This window comes from Nomascus leucogenys, chromosome X (assembly GCF_006542625.1).
Source record: "Nomascus leucogenys isolate Asia chromosome X, Asia_NLE_v1, whole genome shotgun sequence".
Taxonomy (NCBI): domain Eukaryota; kingdom Metazoa; phylum Chordata; class Mammalia; order Primates; family Hylobatidae; genus Nomascus; species Nomascus leucogenys.
The window spans coordinates 30204590-30224334 of NC_044406.1; the positions used below are offsets into that span (position 1 = coordinate 30204590).

The 19745-nt window shown below is 36.0% G+C and overlaps 1 protein-coding gene across 2 annotated transcripts in view; it reads right to left on the minus strand.

Moving 5' to 3' along the window:
* DMD (dystrophin) overlaps positions 1–19745 on the minus strand; it is a 1770560-nt gene that overhangs the window by 624530 nt on the left and 1126285 nt on the right. The gene's annotated exons all lie outside the window — the stretch shown is intronic.

Consider the following 19745-nt stretch of genomic DNA (forward strand, 5'->3'; position numbering starts at 1 on the left):
ATGGAGACATTCCAGAGTACCTCGGATTACTTAAGCCACTGAGTGCCTTGAGTAAGAAATGTTATTCTGAATTACGACAATGTATTTAAAAGATAGATAGCTATTTATACTTATAATATCATTCTGTGGGATGTCAAAATTAAGGTATATTTATTTTAAAAACAGAAAACGCACAGAACCGATTTAAGAGATATTACTTATTTAACTTCATTGTACCCCTGAGATTTCTCACCTGTCAAATGAAAAGGTGAAGTAGATGAGCTAAATCAGCTTTTCTCCTAAGCTGCCTGTCCGTAAGAATCACCAAACCTTTCTGCCTCACTCCAGAACTAATGAATATGTAGCGGAAAGGGCTGCAAATCTTGCATTTTAAATAAATTATCTAATTAACTTTTATGATTTAGGCAAGTTTGGAGAGCATCAGATTAGAGGTTAGTATTCCTATTCCCCTTTAATATAGCACTATTTTAAATACAAATACAAATATAATAAAGTCAACAATTTTTAATTTATAGGTAGTAATGTAAATCATTAAGATATTCTTCCCTTTCTTCAGTGTCTATTTGATCTGTCATCTTAGTCTCTCTAGATTTAAGGACCAAAATCTCAGAGATATTTATGAAGAAATTTAAGAAAAAAAGGCATCTGACTAGCTCTGGTTCTAAAACACAGTAAATTTTATTTTAATTGGGGAAAATAAAAGTAATATTTACTGTTAGTTTATAAGCAATATGTGACAGATGTTTTATCTACATTTTCTCATTTTTTTCTTATAATAACCACACTAGCAAACAAGCCAGCAAGTTTGTATAATTTTAAATACGATGTTCTACCACATGAGGCCAATGAAGATGAAGAGATGAAAGCGGTAGACAGTAATGTATCTGAAACTTATATGAAACTTAGTTATTTACTCTGTCCTTTGACTCCTGCTGATTTTCTAATGATTTTTGGTTTTGGAAAGGCCAAATTTTGATCATTCTGTAGTGTTTCTTCCGTGAAGAGGTAGGGAGACAGGCTTCGTGATTTAAACTCAGTTGCTTTTGGTAATAGTAAAATAATGCAAAAAACTTATCCAAACATTGTACACCTACTTTAGGCACTTTCTCCTCTCTGTGTTGAAAAATTGGAGGGGCTAACTTTTAACAAATTTTCCACATTTGTAAGCTGTGATTGCTCAGAAGAAAAATCCAATTTTCAGGTTTCGAACTTTTATGGTTTCTTTATACAAAAGAGTGTTTGAAATACGGAACAAATTGCCAAAGACAGCTATTGAAGTGAGTGGCATAAGTCAGTTGGAGAGTACTGAACAAATTTAACGTAGGAACCATATAGTAGCAGATAGATTTTATGAAATAAGATGTTTTCCAGTGTTAGAATGTGAAACTCTGGTCATCTATGACATGGGAAGCTGAAAGGTTGCTTTGGAATTGCCTACCCTGAAATGGTTGAATATGTTCCATAGAATTTTTAAAACGGACTTACTCAGAAACCTCAGATGAAGTCAAATTTTCACCTCAAAGTTAACAAAGAACTTTAAATACACAGAGCTGGCAAAATACGTAAATTCATTTACTCATCCATTCATTTTAATAAATATTTTTAAGCACTAGGCACTATTTCAGGCACTATGCATGCGGCAGTGGACAAATATATTCGGTATAGTATGTAACTTAAATGAAAAATTGTACTTTTTGATACTTGGAAATTTTTATATAACAAAGATTATCTTTATTGGGTTGTTCTTCTTTTAATTCACCCTCAAATAACCAGATTTTTTTGCTTCTCACTTCTAGATACATTATTCACTGTTTGCTACACTTTTTTCCTTCTTTTAAGATTTCAAAGTTCATTTAAGAAGTATGTTGCAAAAGTAAGTTGATCAACTTTAATCTGTACCTTACCAGGCCCTAAATTAAACCTGACCACAATGAACAGCTTTTATTGCTGAAATTAGCAAGCATGTAGACTCAAAACAAGCCATTTTCCTCTCTAATGAACAAAATAGGTCTCAGGGTATTGTGAAACCTGTTCTCTAGTTGGGTGATTCTCTAATTCTGCTGACAGACACATGCTTTGTAAGCACCTGAGAAGATTATTAGTGACATCCTTTGAAGCAGCCTCCTTAAAAATCTAAGGAGGTTCACAAGTGCAATACAACTATGCATTTCTAAAATATTTCAAAACAAAATTTCCACTTTTTATCCCACTTTTTGGTCAACACATACAAACATTCATTTCAACAAAGGAGCTGTAAAATGATAATGTATATTGCTATGGGATTTATCATACACTAATAGGCTCTTTACTTAGTGGTCTTTTAGTAGAGCAGAACGGGAATTTTCTCCCTTGATTCCCTTTCTAGAAATAAAGAGAGGGATTTAATATGGCATACACTTCAGTATTTTTTCATTAAGATATTATAAAAACAGTGGTTAAAATAATTTCTTGCTAATAAGAACACAAGCATATAGTGAGAGTAACGATTATTTTTCATTTGGTTTCCTTTTAAGGGTATCCTATTTATTTGCTACTATAATTTCTTTGACTTCAACTTAGTTTTATAATTCCAGAACTTCTCAAATAAACTGACCTTCATCTGTATTCCTTCCAGCCACCCACAGATGAGAAAACACCTTAAATCTAATCATTACTCAAACTACTTGCCTCCAAAATATCCATCTACAAAATTCTGTTCTCTGCCCCCAATCTGCTGCCCCTACCAGATGTTACTCTCCCAAACATGCTGTTCCTAGTATTATCTTCATCCTCATTTGACCTCTGGTCCTTTTCTGTTTCTTCAACCTAGCTTTAGTCATAACAAACAAGTAGAATGCTAATTGTGCTTATTTATTTCTCTGATACGATCCCAGATACTTGTTACACAAATAACTTAAGTGAACAAAACTAAAATCATTACATGCTTACCAGTACCTAAGCATGATAATTGATCATGTCTACATGGATTATCTATCATTCTAGAAGACACAAAACACAGGAGAAGGAAGGAATCAATGCTATTTCTAAGGAGTCATAAGTCAGCTACTGGGCTTTACTAAAAACAGCTTACCCCTTGGAGATGAGAATTCATCATGGATTCCACTAGCTGAGCAAAGATGGAGGAAAAAAAATTCTTCAAATACAAAGTGAATCAGAAGTCTTTAATCTTACTAAGTCCCCCCAGAGTTGAGTGAAGTGGTTATAAATAGCAACCCTATGAAATAGGAAGTTAAACAGTGAAATCATACATATTATAACTAGGGCATTTTAGGCTTTTAGACAAAATTACAATTTGTTATTGTATTCATTAAAATAGAATTCCACCTAAATAATACTCAAATAAAAACTCTATATGTTGAGTTGAATACTTAGTATTTATATGTCTGAGAAAAGACTTTAAAAATCAAACTTGTCATATTTTTATATTTTTCTATAAAAATCAACAATCTACCTAGCATAAATGCCCATGATGATTTTTCAAATGTTCCCATTTTCAGTAAATAAATACGAATTAAGCTGAAATGCAACAATGTAGAACTGATGCTATTTTATTTGCAACTTCAAAAAATTAATATAAAGAATTCAGAAGGTAAAAGAGTTTACGGAACCATTTTATGTATTGAAGAAAATAAGCATAGAAGTCAGGGAGGTACTAAATCGTAGCCTTTCTAGTTACCGAAAGGGTTTTTTACTGGTGAGGAAGCTGTAATCTATCTAGCTTTCAACCATCTCACTGAGCATCTTCTTCTGGCTTCTACTGTTGCATTCGGCTGCCTCTCTAAATAGAGTGGCCAAATCGAAAACCATCCTCATTGTCTTCCACTTACTTCCTCACTTCTCATTTCCATTTTATACTGGCTTGGATATTGACATTTTCCTACTTGGCCAAACTTCCCTACTTCTTTTTTGAATGTTCTACCAGCACCTCCATTGGTAACTTCTTAAGAATCTTCATAACCAACTTCATAAACATCTTCTAACGGCAGTTATCCTTTTTGTTCTTTATTCACTGAATAAATACTTTATAAGATGCATTTTATTTTTATATAATTTCAAGCTTGCAGAATATTTGCAAGATAAAGAACTCCCAGGTAACCCTTACCCAGATTCACCATTTGTTAACATTTTGCCACATTATTTTTAATCATTTATCATTCTATCATTCTCTGTGTGTATAGATACATAACTGTATATGTAATGTTTTATATATATATTTTTTTCTGAATCATTTGAGAATAATTTGCAGATATCATGCCCCTTTACCCTTAAATACTTTAGGTTTTATTTCTTAATAGCAAAGACATTCTCTTAAATAACCTCAGCTCAGTTTCAAAGTCAGGAAATTTAGCGTGGCTTTAGTACCATAATCTTATCCATACTCTATATTCAGAGTATGACAATTACCCCATTAATGAACTTTATAGCTATATTTTTATTTTCTGGTCTGGTCCAGGCTCATGCATTGCTTTGAGTTGTCATATCTCCTTAGTCTCTTTTAAGTTGAAATAGTTATTTGCCTTTCTTTGAACTTTATAACACTTACAGTTTTGACCAACAGAGGCCAGGCATTTTGTAGAATATCCCCCAAATTTGAGTTATAGCAATTTTTTAAGTGCTTCTGTTGTGTCGCTCATTGAGCTAGGTGCAGGGGCTGTAGCAGTGAAGGAGAAAATAATTCCTGTTCTCAAAGAGAAAACAAACTAGTAGTGATGACAGGCAATAAAAAAGCAATTGCAATAACCTGAGGTATTATGGTAGGGGAAATATGGAGAGTTATCAGAGCATATGGCAAAGATATCACATGAAAGACTGTCTTCTGAAGGAATCAAGCTTAAGTAGTCCTCAGCTTTTCTTTATTTAAATTATACAAAATAGTTTTAAACACCACTGCTCCTCATACCCAAGTGGCCACCATGAGAATATACAGGCCTTCTATTATTGGGTCTTAACTGACTGAGGACTCCTGTTACTGCATTTTGAAATCCACGATTGCATTGCACCAAAGCCAAGCTTCTCACAGACTGCTCCTCACCAATGATTGGGTGTGGTGGGAATACTAAGGCAGAGAGCCTTCCTTGGGAGACATGGGACTCCTTTGCCTGGCTCTGCCTCAATGACTTCCCAACAGCTTTGCCAAAATTTCCTTCCACTAGACCGCACACTGGGATGCTTCTACCTAGCCTTCTCTCACTCTCTCTTCCTTGCAGGGTCAGAATTGCATCTTGATCTAACGTCTCTTGCACCTTCCCTGGCTTCATCCTTGTTTTCTTTCACATAGATATTTCCACTAATAAAATATTGTCCCATTTTATCCTGTCTGGGTACATATAACGTCAGGCCTTGACTAATACACTCACTTTTGTCCTCCTAGACCCTAAACCTCTCATCAACTCTTCAGGTCCATGTAACATGCTGGTTCCATGACACTAGTACCTGAATTTGTAACTGTCAATGATTGAATATTAATTAGTAACATAGGTTTCTTCATGCCTCCCATGGGCTGGCCTCTTAAGATGCAATTCAAGTAAATATGTATTTTTACATACTACCTCTATTTAGAAATCACTAAGGCAGGGTGCATGACCATTATTTCCAAGGAGCGCAGAATTTAACTGGAGGAAAATAAGAGTATTCAGATGTGTTACATGGTAATGGTGGAGTTCCATTCAACACATGTAGCTCAAGAACTGTAGGAAACTAAAGCAAGCCACCAGGAATCCTTAACAGATGACAACCACTAGGTTTGCTGCAAGACATGGCAAAAGGAACTTTGGGGCAAGTTTTCAGACGATGGAAGACAGAAAGTTAAGATTATTCCACCTCTCTGAGTGAGAAGTGCCCTAGGTAGACAGAGACCTCAACCAGGACCAGTTTCTTGAACGTATAACTTGTGCAGTTAGTTACACAAGGATCTGCGTTAGAAGGGATTCATACTTGGTTTCATGCTCTACTGTTGCCATCTTGAAATTCTTAATAATTTTTTTTTAACCAAGGGCCCTGCGTCTTCATTTTTCACTGGGCTTCACAAATTACGTACCTGATTGTGACCTCAACCCTAAGATTAGTGGAGAATAAAAGTTATGTATCTTGGCTGAAGCACTGGTTAATTGTTGATGGGAAGAACACATTTGAACACAAATTAAATGATGTCAATCAAAAGCCTCTTGCTTAATTCCTGAGAATGCATTTCACATTTCTGGAAGGGGCATTTATGAAGCTAAAAAATGTATTTAGGGGGAAATCTGGCCTCAGGAAAAGCTGAACAGGACAGTTAGAAGTGGTTCCAAGGTGGGACTGTCATCACTATCAATGGTTATTGGAGAACAAAAGTCACTATAGGAAAAATGAAGTAGGGAAACTACAAAGAAAGTGGTGAATCATCTGAGGAAGAAATTGGAGATAAAAAGGAGAACCTGCGGCTTCATCAACAATGATGGCTGCTGAAATCTCAAATGACATTTCTAGGTTTAGCTAAGTATTAGTTGTTTCCAAGGCTAGGATAGACTTGGGAAATACATAAGAAACAACTAATAATTTGTTTCAGAAACACTTACTAAACTGCAACTATTTGCCAAGCACTCAGCTAGTACACATAGACAAACAAAACTTGTCTTCTTTTTTCAAGGAACTTATAATCTAGCAAAAAAATACTCATAAACAATTATTTTTTGTGTAATAATTCCATGGGAAGTAATACTAACAATAACAACAACAATCGTTGTTTATTGAGTGCATACCATATGCTAAAAGAGTCTATCACAGCATACTAGTTAAAAGAATGAACTCTGGAGTCAGGCTTTCCCAGTTTGCATACTGGCTGCCACCTATTCGGTTTACTATTTTCAGTATGTTACTTAAATGCGGTCTGTATCACTTCCAGCACCGTGAAATGGAGATACTGAGTCTCTACCTCTCAGATTCATTATGAGAATTAATAGAGTTAATATTTGTAAGGTGTTTAGAACATTTCCCATTTCATAGTAAGAACAATAAAAGTTTTAAATAAAAACTATCACTGTAATTATCATATTACTCTGTGAGGTGGGTACTAATATTGCCCCTATTTTACTAGTAAAGAAAATGAATGAAAGAGAAGTTAAGCAATTTGTCTAGGATCACACGGTAATAAGTGACAGAACTTCTAACATAGGTAAGTTGGCCCCAAAGCCCACACACTTAAGAACAATAATATAGCATGATATCCTTACAAGGTACTTATGTCATAGTATAATATAAAGTAGCTATATGATAGTATGATATAATATAGGAATGAATAAAGGGACAGGGATATGAAATGAGAATACAAAAGGGGAAATTAACTATTTCATTCAAGGACAGATTATATTCAGAATCAGTCATGGTTCTTGCAATAAATAGTTCATTCAAACTGGGATGAGGAGGCTTTCCTCCTCAAGGCCTGAAAGGCTAAGGGGAGGGTATAGTTAGTAGAATCTGAGAAGTAGCTGCAGGGACAGGACCTCTTGACAGGAGCTGGGGCTGTGAGTAAAGGAACCTAGCCATCCCTCGACACACTCTCCTCTCATCCATTGATCTGCTGATGCCTCCCAACACAAGGACCAAGCCAGTAGACAAGCAAGCCCAATGCTACTGCCATATTGGTCAACCTCCTAGGGTAGAACAACAGGTTAGAGATTGGATCTGAGAAAGTATCCAGCAACAGTATCAAAAAAATAATAATAGTGGCAACAACTGTTGAAACAAATCAGTGAAGGAAATGACCACATATGGGAATTCTCAGCAGAGACTTCATATGAAGTATGGCACTACAACTGAACTTTGGAAGATTTGGCTAGAGAATGAGAAGAGCATTATAAAGGAAAGACAGACATGAACAAAGGCATGAATGTAAAATAAAGCCTCAAATGGGCTGGCTAGAGCCTAGAATTCTTTATAATTAATGGCAAATAAGCTTAAGCAGACATAGTGGAAGCAGTATACAGGTGGCTTTTTAAAAATCAGTTTGAGGTTTTGAATTTTATCACAAGGACAACTGGGAAGCAGCCAACTTGCAGAAAAAAACTGAGGCTACAGGAGCAAAGCTTTTAGTAATCCTGTGCCTCCATATATTTTGTTCTTTCTGGTTGGGATACATTTCTCAATTCTTGGTCCATTCCTAGAAATACAGTTAACAGATACCCATAAGTAAAAAGTGTTGATTGACCAAATCACTGACGACAATGAAGGGAAACAATGGTACAAGAAACAAGTAATTAGAGACTTGTGGCAGGTCAAGAATACATACAAATGGCAAACAAGCATATGAAAAGGTGCTCAACATCATTGAATCATTGATAACCAGAGAAATGAAAATCAAAATTACAATGACATATTATCTCACCCCCGTTAAAATGACTTATATCCAAAAGACAGGCAATAACCAATGCTGACAAGGACGTGAAGAAAAAGGAACCCTTGTATACTGTTGGTGGAAATGTAAATTAGCACAACCACTATGGAGAACTGTTTGGAGGTTCCTCAAAAAACTAAAAATAGAGCTACCATATAATATAGCATTCCCACTGCTGGGTATATACCCAAAAGAAAATAAATCAGTATATTGAAGAGATGTCTGCACTCCCATGTTTATTGCAGCACTATTCACAATAGCCAAGATTTGGAAGCAACCTAAGTGTGTCCATCAGTAGATGAATGGACAAAGAAAATGTGGTACCTATGCACAATGGAATACTATTCAGCCACAAAAAAGAATAAGATTCTGTCATCTGCAACAACATTGTTGGAAATGGAGGTCATTATGCTAGGTGAAATAAATCAGACACAGAAAGACAAACATTGCATGTTCTCACTTATTTGTGGGATTTAAAATTCAAGACAATTGAACTCATGGACATAGAGAGTAGAAGGATGGTTACCTGAGGATGGGAAGGGTCATGGGGGAGGTGGGGGTGGTGTAGGTATAGTTAATGGGTACAAAAAATTAGTTAGAAAGAATGAGTAAGACCTACTATTTGATAGCACAACAGGGGGACTATAACCAATAATGATGTAACTGTACATTTTAAAATAACTAAAAGAGTATAATTGGATTGTTTGGAACATAAAGAATAAATGCTTGAGGGGTTGAATACCCCATTTTACATGATGTGCTTACTACACGTTGCATGCCTGTATCAAAACATCTCATGTACCAAATAAATATATACACCTGCTAGGTACTCACAAAACTTAAAAATATAAAAATAAAACAAAAAGAAACAAGTAATTAGAATCAGAAATGTGTAGAAATTGCTAGAACACATGTTCCTTTTCTAAGCAGTATTTATCAGTATCATAAAAATCACTGATCATTTGGCTAGCTTTAAAAATAGAAAATACGATAGCTGTTTAAGAAATCATTATTAGCTATTCAAACTTAAAAAACAATAAGACAGTCTGTGAAATTTATTTCTCTATTTCTTTGTAGTAATGTTTCAATTTGTTGATATTTTGGGGAGTTAAAAAAAACTCTTAAGCCTAGCACTGCATGTTCTCACTCATAAGTGGGAGTTGAACAATGAGAACACATGGACACAGGGAGGGGAACATCACACACCGGGGCCTGTCAAGGGGTGAGGGGCAAGGGGAGGGAGAGCATTAGGACAAATACCTAATGCACTGGGGGCTTAAAACCTGGGTATTGGGTTGATGAGTACAACAAACCACCATGACACATGTATACCTACGTAACAAATCTTCACGTTCTGCACATGTACCCCAGAAATTAAAGTAAAATTAAAACACTGAAAAATAAATAAATATAAAATAAATAAAATATAAAAAGAGCATTGTAATCTCAAAAAAAAAAAAAACCTCTTAAGCCTACCAAATTTGGTGACTTCTTTGAAACGGTATAATATTAATCTACTATTAGTGTGTTATTTTTAAAATAAATTATCTTCCTTTGTTGAAAAAAAGATTAAGATGGTCCTTTCCAAGCTATTATACCACGTGAAACTTAAGGGATTGATTTACTTGTCATTTAACAAAACCCTTAACATCCAAAAATGAAATAATACAATTTCAAAAATGAAAATGAAATGAAATGAAAATACAATTTCAAAGTCAAGAAGAAAAAAGAATTTTATGCTACGATTCGTTGATAATGATTTGCAAACGCATTTCTAAACTGATATAAAGGGCACTGATAATTTTAGCTATTCAAACGTTAGATCTATTAGTTACTCTACATTGTTCACAATTCTTGAAACTCTATTGTTCTATAAATTTGGCATATTAACAAAGGATAATCAAGACAGGTTTAAGACCAGTTTTTATCATGTGCATCAGATTCACAGGCTTTTGATATTATGGCCCAATAACATAAGTGATATAATTTTTTCTCCTACATACATTTTAGAAGAAAGAGAGACATGAAACAATATATAGGACTGCCTTGGAATATTGTGTGTTTGGTTCCAGACTGCTGCAATAAAGTAAATATCACAATAAAATGAGGCACACGAATATTTTTGGTTCCCCAGTGCATTAAATGTTATGTTTACACTCTACTGTCATCTGTCAAGTGTGCAATAGCATTGTATCTAAAAAATGGACATACCTTAATTTAAATACTCCTAAAAAAAATGGTACCAATCATCTGAGCCTTCAGGGAGTCATAATCTTTTTGCTGGTACAGGCTCTTGCCTCAATGAGGATGGCTGCTGATTGATCAGGGTGGCGGTTGCTGAAGGTTGGGGTGGCTGTAGCAATTTCTTAAAATAAGACAACAATGAAGTTTGCTGCATCGATTGGCTCTTCTTTATAGCCAATGATTTCTTTGTAGCATGTGATGCTGTTTGATAGCATTTTACTCAGTAGAACTTCTTTCAAAATTTGAGTCAATCTTCTCAAACCCTGATGCTACTTTATCAACTAAGTTTATGGAATATTCTAAATCCTTTGTTGTCACTTCGACAATGTTCATAGTACCATCACCAAGAGTAGAGTGCATCTCATGAAACCACAATCTTTGCTCATCCATAAGCCGCAACTCTGGATCCACTGAAGTTTTACCTTGAGATTACAGCTATTCAGTCAGTCACACCTTCTGGCTCTACTTCTCATTCTGGTTCTCATGCTATTTCTACCACATCTGCAGTGACTTCTTCTACTGAAGTCTTGGACCCTCAAAGTCATTGATGAGTGTTGGAATCAACTACTTCCAAACTCCTGATAATGTTGATATTTTGACCTCCTCCCCTCAATCATGAATTTTCTTAATGGCATCTGGAATGGTGAGGACTTTCCGTTTTCAGTTTACTTTATCCAGATCCATCAGTGGACTCACCACAATATAGCAGCTATACCTTTATGAAATGTATGATTTAAATAATAAGACTTGAAAGTTGAAGTGACTTCTTGATCCAAGGACTGCAGAATGGATGTTGTGTTAGCAGGCATGAAAATAAAATCATTCTCTTTGGACACACTCCTCAGGGCTCTTGGGTGACCAGGGACATTGTCAAAGAGCAGTAATATTTTGAAAGACATATTTTTTTGAGAAGTAGGTCTCAACAGAGGGCTTAAAATATTCATCAAACCATGCTGTAAAGAGATGTGCAGTCATCTAGGCTTTGTTGTTTGATTTATAGAGCATAGGCAGACTAGATCTAGCATCATCTGAAGGGCCCTAGGATTTTTGGAATGGTAAATGAGCACTGGCTTCAACTGAAAGCCACCAGTTGCATTAGCCCCTCACAAGAGACTCAGCCTGTCCTTTGAACTTTTGAAGCCAGGCATTGACTTCTCTCTAGCTATGAAAGTCCTAGATGGCATCCTTTTCCAGTAGAAGGCTGTTTCGTCTATATTGAACATGTGTTGTTTAGTATTGCCACCTTTATTAACTTAGATGTTAGTTTGATCTTCTGGATAGTTTGCTGCAGCTTCTCCATCAGCACTTGTTGCTCAACCTTGCACTTTTAGGTTATAGAGAGGGTTTATTCATCAAGGCTCATGAACATACTTCTGCTAGCTTCCAACTTTTCTGCTGCAGCTTCCTCACCTCTCTCAGCATTCACATAATTGCAGAGAATTAGTCCTTGCTTTAGATTAGCCTTTTGCTTAGGATAATGGTGTGGCTGTTTTGATCCTCTATCCAGACCACTAAGACATTCTCCATATTGAAAATAAGGCTGTTCCACTTTCTTATTCCTGTGTTCAACAGAGTAGCACTTTTAATTTTCTTCAAGAATGTTTCCTTTGCATTCACAACTTGGCCAACTGGCACAAGAGGTCTAGCTTTCAGCCTGTCTTGGCTTTTGACATGCCTTCCTCACCAATCTTAATCATTTCTGACTTTTGATTTAAAGTGACAAACATGTGACTCTTTTTTTTTCCCATGAACACTTAGAGGACATTGTAGGGTTATTAATTGGCATAATTTCAATATTGTTGTATCTCAGGGAATAGGGAGGCCCAAGGAGAGGAAGAGAGATGAGGGAATGGATGATCAGTGGAGTAGTCAGAACACACAAAACATTGATTGATTAAATTTGCCATCTTATGAAAATAAGTAATGGGAAAAGGACTCTGTATTTAAGACATGATGCTGGGATAGCTGGTTAGCCATATGCGGAAGAATGCAGTTGGACCCCCTCCTTACACCATATACAAAAATTAACTCAAGATGGAATAAAGGTTTAAATATTAGATCTCAAATTATAAGAATCCTATAAGAAAGCCTAGGAAACACCATTCTGGACATCAGACTTGGGAAAGAATTTATAACTAAGTCCTCAAAAGCAATTATAACAAAATCAAAAACTGACAAGTGGAACTTAATTAAACTAAAGAGCTTTTCACAGTGAAAGAATTTATCAACAGAATAAACAGACAGTCTACAGAATAAGAGAATATATTTGCAAACTATGCATCTGACAAAGGTCTAATATTCAGAATCTATAGGGAACTTAAACAATTCGACAAGTAAAAAACAAATAACTCCATTAAAAAAAAGGGCAAAAGACATAAACAGACACTACTCAAAAGAAGACATACAAGTGGCCAACAAACATGAAAAAATGCTCTACATCACTCATCATCAGAGAAATGCAAATCAAAACCACAATGAGATACCATCTCACACCACTCATACTGGCTATTATTAAAAAGCCAAAACAATGATAGATGCTGCTGACACTGTAGAGAAGAGGGAACACTGATACACTGTTGATGGGAATGCAAATTAGTTCAGCCACTGTGAAACAATTTGGAGATTTCTCAAAGAACTTAAAGCACAACTATCGTTCATCCTAGTGATCCCATTACTGGGTATATAGCCCAAATAAAACAAATTGCTTTACTAGAAAACTACATGTATTCTCATCCTCATTTCGGCACTATTCACAACAGCAAAGGTATGAAATCAGCCTAGGTGCCCATCAATGGCAGACTGGAGAAAGAAAATATGGTGCATATACACCATGGAATACTATGCAGCCATAAAAAAGAACAAAATCATGTCCTTTGCAGCAACATGGATGCAGCTGGAGACCATTATTGTAAGTGAATTAATGCAGAAACAGAATACCAAATACCACATGTTCTCATGTGGAGCTAAACATTGGGTTGTCATGGACATAATGATGGCAACAATAGAAACTGAGGACTACTGGAGTGGGAAGGGAGGGAAACAAGGGTTGAAAAACTATCTACTGGTTACTATGCTCAGTACCTGGGTGACAGTATCATTTGTACTCCAAACCTCGGCATCATGTAATATATCAAGGTAATAAACCTACACAGGTACTCCCTGAATCTAAAACCAAAGTTGAAAAAATGTTTGTCTTTTTTTTTTTTTTTCCAGACAGGGTCTTGCTCTGTCATTCTGGCTGGAGGGCAGTGGAGTGAACGTGGCTCACTGCTGCCTTGATCTCCTGGGCTCAAGTGATCCTCCTGTGTCAGCCTCCCATGCAGCTGGCAGGGCTCCTTACAGCCATGTGCCACCATGTCCAGTCAATTTTTCTACATATATATTTTAAAGACAGGGTCTCACTTTGTTTCCCAGACTGGTCTCAAACTCCTGGGCTAACACGACCCTCCTGCCTTGGCCTCCCAAAGTGTTAGGATTACAGGTGTGAGCCACTGCACCCCACAAAGTTTGCCATCTCATATGAGTGCAGTTCATGACATCTCAAAACAATTACAATAGTAACATCAAAGGTCACTGATCACAGATCATAACAAATATAATAATAGTAATAATGTTTGAAATATTGAGCGAATTACCAAAATGTGACAGAGACATAAAGCGAGCACATGCTGTTGGAAGAATTGTGCCCGATGGACTTGCTCAATGCAGCCTTGCCACAAACCTTCAATTTACAAAAAGCGAAATATCTGCAAAGTGCAATAAAGTGAAACCCAATAAAACAAGATACGCATGTACATATTTGGGGATTATTACTCCTCAATTTTTTCAGCATTAATTTCTTGTTCTATCTTGAATAACATCATTTTGGAATCCTTCTAACTTCCACTTATCAAGACAAATTCGCTTGTCCCTGTTCAGAGGAATCTATACAGCAAATTGAATCATAAGTGTACTAAAATACCAAAGCAGAAGATAAATTACAAGACATGAATAGTGAAATGTAACTATTTGAGGGCATTATTTGTAATAGTTTGTCTGGTACATACTCCTCCTAATTTTGCATCCTAAAGATACTATCCAAAGACTGTAGAAATTCCAGATACAAGAGGCTAGAGCTGACAAGTAATTAAGCTTTCGTCAATCAAATAGCTAGAAAATATTTACTGAAATAATTGTATGCATAATACATCACAGTAGGGAATGTGCCTCATGGATGACATGAAAGAGACTCTCTAGTGAAATAAATGAACTTCTGATGAACTTTCAATGCAGTTGGGGAGGTGACCTTCAGGCCAGCCCATGCATGCTCGCACATGCAGTTACCCAATAATAGAAGACAATATGTAAATGACAAATGTAATAGTCTATAGACCACACATCCTATGCTAATGGGATTCTGAGAGATGGGATTTTATATGAGACCAGGTTCAGGGAAGGTGCCACAGAGGAGCAGCAACATGAACTGTAACTTAGAGGAGGAACTCAGTTAATAATGACCTAATGGGAGAAGGAATTTCAGGACGAGGAGTGGCTTTAAAACTAAAGTGTAGAAGTCAGAATACAGCAGAGTGGTTGAGAAAGAGTGGGAAGGGCAGCTGTGTAGTTAGTTAGCAGAATTACGATGGCTGTGATCAAGTTGAGAAGGGAAGCTGGAGCCAGAATGTGAGGGCTCAGGACACTAGATGACCAAATAAGGACATCACGTTGAAGGCAATGAGAAATCATCAGAGGTTTGAGGGCAGAAGAATGCCACAATAAAAGTGGCATGTTAGAAATATTAACCTCGTACAACTGCATCCAATGTCCTTTCCAAGAAAGAAATGGAAAATTAAATTGCAGTAACCCAAGAAAAGCCTCTTGTATCTCCTCTTTGATTAAATGTCCTGTCATGAAAACATGCAAAACATTCCTAATTTACCTTCATGCATCTTTTTATTTAAGAAGAATATAATAACTCCACTGCACACAAGGAACATAAATTCAACCCCATTGCTTGTAAAAACTGTCCCAGAGAATTATTAAATAAATTTGCTGATTCCACTTGTAATATTATATTTTATTATATAGGGGTACAAAGGGATTGTAGTTTTAGTTTAGAAAAAAGGTAAACATTCAGAACGTTTTGTTAAATTCTTACATTCCTACTCTAAAGGATAAACAGAGACTTTCAGAGTGTGAGAAGAAATTGAGATCTCTCCGGAAATACAACTTCAAGGATTATTATCAGTGATAAGAATTATTAATATATGTTATGATGTCACATTTTGTGAATATAACTTTTCAATGCCCTTAATACGTATTGCTGCATTAGACCTGATATTTTTCTTTGGGAAATAAGTCTTCAGATAGCACTCCTATTTCTAGGAAAGGAGTACTGGGGTATTGTGCTCATCTGTTCAAAAATAAAAAGTCAAAGCTAACAAAACATTTGTTAAAAATGCATTCAACCTGGTCATGTTTTAAAAACATTTTGAAGATAAGATGTTATTCATTTAAGTACTGAAACAAAACCATGCTTTTTATTTCTAACTGCAGCCATCAATAAACTGAGGCAAAGCAAGAGATGTTACCGTTTGCTCATATTACCTGTAGATGGGAAGTGAAGTGAAGAAATGAGTGATTATCTAGAGGCGATTACACTCATGAACACAGTCAGTCAGAATAATTCAAGCCCCCTAACCCTCTTCTGCTGTCTTCACATGGTAGATGTGAAGATTTGAATTATCAAAATAATTGGCACAGCTGTTCAATTCATGTTTCCCATATAGGGATAGAATCAGGCTCAGTTTATTCAGCTATAAAGTGAAGATAATTACATTCATATAAACCACCCTTGTGTGATTAAAGCAATGAATCTATTTATAAGAATTCAACTACCTTAGACAGAAATTAGTCAAATATGGCTAGTCCAGGTTTCTTTACAGTAACAGCAATTAAGACATATGTTATATAGAATATATTTAATCCATGAGGTTTCAGCCTTCTGATGTTGCCAAATTCTGAGCGCTACAAAGTGAAGATACATATGGATGGTGCACAACCATGTGTTCACCTTAAACAACGCTATATTAATGGTTTGGAAATCCTCGTGAGTTTTATAAATAAGTGTGAAACGGGAGTGCATGTGTGTATGTATGCACGTGTCTGTGAGCACTCACACAGACAACATCCGAATGGAGAAGAGAGGTATGAATAAATCTATATCCTAAATTTGCATCAAAATGGTGTCATGGTTACCTTTGGACATATAAGGGGAAAAAGTGCTTAACGACTAGGTCTCATTCTTCAAAATAAACAACATCCCTTGTACATTTTCTCAGCAGCTGTCTGGGAGACCAACATTAATCTATTTCTTCTCAGAACTTACATGACTGGGAAAAAGATAAAAATCTGCCCTTGATTGGGTGCTATGTGTTTAAGCTCTGGTTTAGCTGTAAATCATTTGTGAAGATCATTTCTTGGTAGGTGAGTGGAATTGCTATTATAGAGTGTTAATACACTTGCAGTGAAGTGTTGCTGGGGGTAGGAGGTGTTAGACATTGATCAGGAGCTTAAGAGATGAGCTATTTATTTTTGCTGTTGTAAGAGCAAAGTTTCTATAATAAAACAATGATTCTGCTTCTCTGTCAAAAAATACCATTTTTATGACATGAAAGCTCTCTTCAGTAAACAGAGAACAGACTTACTGGAGAATGTAAAAATTACAATAGAATATATTTCCCTATAGGAGAACGATGGCCTTTAACTCAATTGGAACTTACAGTACGACAGCTTTTAAAGGAAGGGACATATTCCATGGGGAGGATTTCAGACATACTTGTCAATTCCTTAGGCCATACTAATTATTATCATATAAAAATGAGTCTACATTAGCACATGGTGCCAGTATATCACACACTTGCACCGCGGCATGAAAGGAGCCCAGCTCGAGGGGGAGAACTGCTTTCTGTGGCATAGTTCCAAGCAAACACATGGCACAAATAGCCGATTCTGAGGAATATGGAAACTTTATATACTGTTTGATAGGGAAATGTGCACAGCTTCTAAACGGTGAGCTTCTAGTTCTGCTCCAAGAACAAGTACAATCAATTCTTAAGTGGTTTCTGTAATGTTGTGTTCCTAACCGAGCTGTTTACATTATAGGGAAATGTTAAGTTTAATTTTCTGTTTTATTAGGAAGGTTTCTCATTATGAACAATAATTTCAATACCTTTTAAGTAATTTAAAAATAAGCAGTAATCCCTGCAGAAAGGCTGCAGTACCATTTCTCTAGTGATTCCTTTTTCTGTATTTTATTTGTATAAGGTGAGCAAAATTGCTTATTCTTTGTTGCCTCAGAGACTTCAGTGGCATGAAGCTAGGCAGAGACAAAAACTGATAATCATAAATATATCAATACGATTGGCTGGTTCCAATATCCAGTATCTCAATGTTCTCTGCCCTTTGTCTCTTTCTGCTATATTAATGATCTGCCTTAATTTTAGAAGTTTTCTGTAAGATAGTGGACAGAATAGGTGTTAATGAGGTGAAGGCTCCAATTCAAACTACAAAACTAGGTAGCCTAGAGGCAACAGCTAATTCCAGGCTTTTGGTTCACAAAGGAATGCTAATACACACAAGTAATAACAAAACAAACTCACAGTACATGTGCTACGGAAGAGGTGTTTGGAGCATTAAATATTTGTACAAAGGGCAGCACAAAATGGGAGGTTAAAAAATTAAACAACATTAGGAACCTGAGAGATGCAACGAATTAACCAGTTCGGCCTTAATAAATATCCATGCTGTAATATTTTAATAGTAATATCTGTCCCTAATATCTATCCATTTATGTAATATTCCTCATTACTATCTACTCAAACGTTTTGCTACACTTTCTGGTAAAGGTCAGTGACTCTCCACTGCCTTACAATTCAAACTTCTACAGCATAGCAATTACTACAACAATAGCAATAACTAGTTATTGCGCTTTTCCTATGTGCTAGATATTGCACATGGGATGGATTTGATGTGTAATTATGTGCTAGATATTGTACATAGGAAAAGCACAATATATATGAACTTACAGACACCATTTGAGGTAGGTTAATAATGACCACCCCTCAATTGTTCTGTACTTACACCCTTTTATAGACAAGGAAAATGAAGCACAGAATGAAGCATAATTTGCCCAAGGTCACAAAGCTAAAAGGTGGTGAAGATGGAATAAAATGGCCCATATCCCCCTTTTCCAGTGTTTTTCTCTTTTACATCGTAACTACAATTTTGTAAGCAGCTATAATGTAGCCGAAGCTGGGCTAGATGCTTTATAGTCATCATTTAATCCCAACAACAACTCCACCTAGCTGGGTACTATATTCATTTTTTTACACATGAGGCAATAAGCACAGAAAAGATCACCAACTTCCTCAAAGACAGTCAGCCAGTTAGGATCAGGATAGCATTTGAACTCAGGTCTTTCTGACTCCTAAGCCTAGCCCTGTCCACATGTCACAAGGTCGCTTCACAAGCAACTCTGCTTCCTATTCTAAAACTTATTCCTTACTTTCCTGCCTCTGTGACTCTCGTTCTCATGCCACCAAATCCATCAACACTTCCTTGCAGTCCTGTTTCTAAAATAGAATTCAACGGGTTAAACAAATCACGATTTTAAAAAGCAGAAGGGAAAACTACACAATTGGCTTGCTTCTCCTCATCTTACTCCAACTTCATTTCCAGCTGGACACTTTTCTCTTTTTGTTCTGCTTTATTATTCTTTCACACAAATACATTCAGATTTGTCACCTTTTGTTCTAATACTGGAAATACAAATTCATATGGCTAAAATGGAGTGTCCCATGACATTGCCCCCAGATCCCACTTTTATTCCTTGTAATTAAGAAAAAATAAACCTTAATAAGAAAGCTTGTATTAAAATTGTGCAAAGTTAGTCATTATTAAATGTTGATGGCTGTATTAGCTGCCTGTGGCTGTTGTAACAAATGATTACAGACTTAATGGCTTAAAACAACCCAAATTTATTATCTTACACTTTTGGAGGTCCAAAGTCCAAAAAATGGGTCTCACCAGCTAAAAACAGTGTGTTGGCAGAGCTTGTGTTCCCTCTAAGGGATGTAGGGGAGGATTCTTTTCC